Raw genomic sequence first — 6,000 nt, 5'->3', positions numbered from 1 at the left:
AAATGCGAATGACAGGTAGGTGATGCATATATAGGGTACATGGACGAGCTAGCGAGCAAAGTAACCTTGGAACCTAGACTGGCTTTATTTTATTGTGACCCTTAAACACTTTTTATGTCACATACATTTTAGGGACATATGTCTCCCTCTTTACATTTGGTTGTATAACTTTGCTATTCGCGACTTTAGCAATGGTTATGTTGCGAAGCTTCTATTTAGACCTTGTATGTTTTGACACCTTCCAATTTGGATATCTTTATAACAGGTTCAGGTTTTAAAAATTACAGGTTTTTACTATAATGAACCTATTACAAACATATCCATGCAGTTTTATTCTAGAATTACGTGTTTACTTTTCCGCGATAAATGAGGGTGTCACACAAGGGGGGAGTTCGTGGCCACGGTCTGACTCTCCGGCGGGAGTCGAACCCGGTGAGGGTGTTGGTGGGTGCTCAGGTCAGACCCGGTGTCTGACCTGGCGGCTGTCACGGTGGAAGGGGGCGCGTGGGAGTTCGGGAAACGGGTTGGAAGTCGTGGGTTTGGGCGTGTTTTTAGTCGGCTTTGATTCGTTTCTTTATTGTTTAAATTATCGTATTTTGTAGTTAATTTAATTCCCGAGTCATTTAAATAATTTATTTAATTTAAATTTTAGTATTTTAAAATAATTAGAGACGGATTTTGAGTCGGGTTTGTTAAAAGAGAAAAGTTACTATATCGGGAAAGTTTCCATTTTAAGAAATTCTATTTTTAGTAACTTCTATTTTGGGAACGGGAATAGTTAAGTAATTGTTTATCATTTAATTATCTTTCAGAGGGAGCATTGTTGTGGAATATTACTGGACACCCGACTATTTGATTGCGGTATTGAGGTAGGGAAATACACTTGACTTCTTATCGTGTTATTGAATTGTGTTGACTTGTTTGTGTTTCATATGACCAAGTTGTGAACGTGACTTGATTCGTGGTTGTTGATTACGCTATGAGATGGTTGACTGAATTGTTCGTGTTGAGTGTGTTATCACGACATTTGGTAGCTGGCATGATTTCATTCATTGTTATACATTTGTATTGCATTGTTTACTGTGGAGCATTCATATGCATTGGAGATGGAGGATATTGAGGTGATATGGTGTGGTGATGATGAGGTTGTGATAAGGCCCAGGCGGGTTCTGCAGGACTTGCTGGCAGATCGGCTACGGTCGATACATATAGTCTACCGGGGATCGGTATGGTTGGGTTGTCCGGGTTATGAGTTATGAGATATGAGTTATGAGATATGAGTTATGAGATATGTGTTGAGTTGGAGATGGAGGTGACGGAGGAGCATGCATATCATATTTTTTTTTTGTTTCATTGTTTTCCCTACTCAACCTTGTGGTTGACCCTGTGTATTCGTGAACACCTGTGATGACCCAAACATTGGCGAGCAGACTTGACAGGTTTAAGAGATAGAACGGGAGCTTGGTGGGCGTGAGACACTGGATCAGAAGACTTAGTAGCTAGATCATCATCTAGAAGACTTTCACTTTTATTTATGTTAGTTCTTTGTAAATTGACGTAAAAGAGGTTTTGTGATAATTAAGTTAAAAATAATTATATAAATTGCCTTGGAGTTTAATTTGTTATTCACTACCTCGGGAAACCGAGATGGTAACAGTCCGGTTTATTAGGGAATGTCTCGGCGAAGGCTCCTTCATAAACCGGGGTGTTACAAAGTGGTATCAGAGCGAACGATCCTCAGGCCTAAACCAATGAACCCAATGAACGTAGGATGTGTCTAAATAAAATGAACCCCTGGGAATAAACTGTTAGGAGCTCACAGTGCGGTTAAGAAGGCGCCCTTAATACGTGCTCTTTTGCCCTCTCAGTTTTGAACCAGGTAACCCGAGAGAAAATTGAGTGAATGGGGTAGTTAGCAAGAAAACCTTGAATATAATCGAGTAGATGTATACCTTGAGACCCATATATTCTAACCATTCTGCAGGACAACATTACGGTAAGTATTTTGTATGAATGATGACGTGATCATATGATGTTGTGGAAATGAGAAATAAATTTTTGTGTTCAGATTGATAATCATGAAGTGTTGGATTGTGGTAATCGTGAGCGTGAAAATAATTGCGAATTGATGATATTTATCTGGATGGATGTGAATGACGTGTTAATAGTGCTATTATGTCTAGTGATATGCGGTTATGTGATCCCGAAGCGATGCTAGTATAGTATTGTGATAGTAATTGGAAACACTAGTGACTTGCTTGTTTCTAGTCATAGCAATCGTGATTTAGATGTAAGGAGTAGGTCGAGATGCGAAGGGATTCTATGGGATAGACGTTTACGTAAGTGCAAAGTGTGAGATTTAAGTTGGGATGGGTTAGTGTACATAGTGGGTTCATAAGAGCTTGTAACATAGTAAAGAATGACCTAGTGCTGAAACACGTTTGTTTGATTTTACTCCCTAATTGATCTTGCTGTCATTTCTTTTCTGTTAATTTCCTATGGATGAAAATTTTATGAGAGATAGCCTCGTGAGTTATTAACATCTGGCGTTGGTTTCATGTTTATAGGATATACGGATTAGGAGTAATAAATATTTTAGTGGGCTGTGGTCAGGAAGTTCTTGTGCAGTGATGTTTTGACCAACGATTTTGTAAAAATCCTCATTTAATTTGTATAAATAATTTTTGCATAATTCCAACTCCATCGACTAGAAGGTTCGCATACGTTTTCAAATTGATAAGCCACGAAAATTTTTGATGTCTCTATATTGAATGGTAAGTTTTGCAAACTGACCCAAGTTTCTGACCAATTGCTGCCACATACTTGTTTGGACCAACTGAGTTGTAAAATTCTTTAAAAATTGAATTCTTGAACTTTGGACCTCATTCTTTTTAAGGGCTATTCTTCTTAGATGATTCGACAAGATTAACCTCATCAATCTTGCTAGTAGAGCCATAAGAATGACTCGTTGAACCTTGATATCCACGACCTACCGTCTTAGAAAAGAGTCCTTTAAGGATGTCATCTTCAATTCTCGTCCCTAGCACAGTCGGATCTTTGAAAGACTTTATGTTTTGGTACCTCAAATGGATTGCATAAATGGGTCTCAGATTATCCACGAACTTTTCCACAAGAGTGGCTTCGTCTGGACGTTCAACAAGTTGTGTGCTAGTCTTCCTCCACCTACTTAGGAAGTCGGTGAATCCTTCTTTTTTCATTTTGGGTAAGAACCTCTAGAGTGTGCATATTAATTTGGATCTCAGCATTATCCGCGTATTGTTTAGTGAATTCAATTGCGGCATCATCCCAAGTGGCAATCTTCTTGTGCTCCAAAGAGTAAAACTATTGCTTAGGAATGGTGTCGAGAGATGAAGGAAAGATCCTTAGGAACATCTCAGGTTTGATGCCTTTGATAAACATGTAGTCTTTAAAAGCATGGATGTGGTTCAAAGGGTTTTCATGCGCCTTGAACTTTGGAATGTCAGTCATGTTGAAGTTGGTTGGCAATTGAGCATTTACCGCCTCATACTTGCGGATTATTCTCCATGTAGATGTCATCTCCCTTAAGGTACCATAGTTGCTCCTCCAAGTATTGGAGTCACTTTTGAGCTTCACTAGGACCTAGTGGAGGGTTGACTTCTGGTTGTCCAACAAAGGGTGGAAGGTTATCATGCACGCTCACGTCACGAACATCATTCTTTGCAGGAGGAAGTCTAGTTTCTACAGCAACAATTCGGCCTTCAATAGCATTGAGGCGAGCATAGGCTTGGTCTTGGCTTGTTTGGAGGCGGATTAGTGCAGCTAGGATTAGATCATTACCATTTGCGGGTTGTTGGGGTTGACCATTAACGCTTACGTGACTAGTTCCAAGCATCTTGGAAATTGGATAAGAGATCGACGACGAATCAAAACACGATCGACCATTTTAGCACACTTACTCAAAAAAACTCAACTTGTGAAGTGGGAGTGTGCGACTGTGTTAAGTGAGGTTTGAAAAAGAGAAAGTTTTGAAATGTTTGTCCTAAGCAACTGTAGTGTAGTTGTAGGTGTGTTGACTTGAAGTGAGGTTTTGAAATGGGTTTTGAGGCCCGAATTTTGACTGGAGATTTGGACAGAGTTTCGACTCATTTTGCGCTAATTTAGGCCATCTTTAAAAGTATTTACCTTTTGAAAGGGATTTTGATTTTACAGAAATTTTGTCATGGTTTTGTTTACAAAATGGTGATCACGTATATGATACAAACATTGATATAGGCATTATAACGGTATGCTGAGTGCATTTAAAGGGTTTTGGCTTAAAAAGGTGGGTTGCCATACCAAGCCATCAAACCCTGGTCTGTGGATAGGTTCGTGCCAAACATGAGTAAGGTCGGTTCCTAGTCCATTTCCTCAATTAGTGAAAGCCCTTGATACAAACATGAGTATATACCATGGTATGGTTGACATCAATCGCTATCTATCCTTAGGCCCAGATAAGAATTTTGACCGTCCAGACGGGACGATTGGTCGAATGGGTTGGGTTGAGCCGAGGAAGGCCGAATAAAACGACCTAAGAAGGACAAGTAATGAAAACCAGCAACTGTCTCGTGTAAAATATTCCCTAACCACGTTCAAGTTTCACCCTGGGTAACACGTAAGTGTATCATCCCCAGCGGAGTCGCCAAATTGTGGACATGGGCCAATCGCGTCGCGCGCACCCGCGCGTTTTGAATGAAATTCGTTTAAGGCGGCAACATTTTTTCCACGGAACCTTGGATAACCAAAGCACGTCATAGGCCATTACCGATTTTTGAGGCAATAAAACCGGTTAAAGGTTGAATAAGCCTGCATTAGTGGAGTCGCCACCAATTTTTATGGGAAATTGGAACCGTTCGAATACCTCGTGCCACGTCAAGACACAAAGTAGTGACATGAACACTAAGAACTCGTTACCCTTAGCATTCTATATCTAGAATGACTCTCATGGATGCCAATGAACACGGATGTTCACAGAGATCTAGAGTAAGGGGTGAGGGTACGTATTAGGGAGTCCTTTTACTGAACACTTAATCCCGCCCGCCTCGATAACGGCCTCTACTAATGATTAGGGAAATCGTTCGTATTTGATATGTTGTCGATAATATGCATGAAATGCGACATCTAACGTTTTAATCCTAACATGTGAATTAAACTAAGTCGGTGAACAAATAATTTAGCAGTTATTAATGTCGAATTAGGATTTAGGATTAATTGCGTGTGGAAAACAAATAAATAAACCATACATAATAAATGAATAAATAGCGATAATTAAATTACAATAAATTACTAATGAATTAATTGATTTACATCAAAAATACACTTAAGATGGACAATTTGAAGAAAATAAGGGAAAATAAATAAGATTAGAAATATGGGCAGATTAAGGGTGATATTAAGATTAATAGTCAATTAACTACGTAATTAAAGACTACGTCAAAGCGAGAACGGAAGTTCAGGGACAGAACTCATCTCGGAACAGGCGCAGCACTGCTACGTCCCTTGGAAGAGGCGCAGCTATTAATGCGTCTATTCCTGGGTTGAGTTCGGGCTGTGAAATCAGAACCGCGGGTTACTTAATGTTCGTTTGTATGTTTTATGATTGATTTTTGATATTTGACTCAAGTGAAGGTGATTTAATGGGTTAATTACATATGAAGCCATCATAAAAGCAACGAACACGAATTAAAACGGATAAAAAACGGGTTAGAAACGAATCAAAACGAATTAGATTTATTAATGAGGACGGAAACGAACTTGAAAGAATTTGATAAACTGGAAATAAACAATGAAAAATATGTACAAAGGACGAATTCCAGAAACTTGATATGAGCAAATCGAGTCTATAAAATCCGGGTTTGATTTAATGACGAAAACCCGCAAATATTGATTATAAGGGATTTAAGTCGTAAATAAAAAGTGACAATTGAGAAGAATATATTAAAACTTATTTATGTACGAAGAAAAGAAATAAAATAAGAAGAT

This window comes from Silene latifolia, chromosome 10 (assembly GCF_048544455.1).
Source record: "Silene latifolia isolate original U9 population chromosome 10, ASM4854445v1, whole genome shotgun sequence".
NCBI classification, from domain to species: Eukaryota; Viridiplantae; Streptophyta; class Magnoliopsida; order Caryophyllales; family Caryophyllaceae; genus Silene; species Silene latifolia.
Note: the sequence above shows the minus strand (reverse complement) of the source record.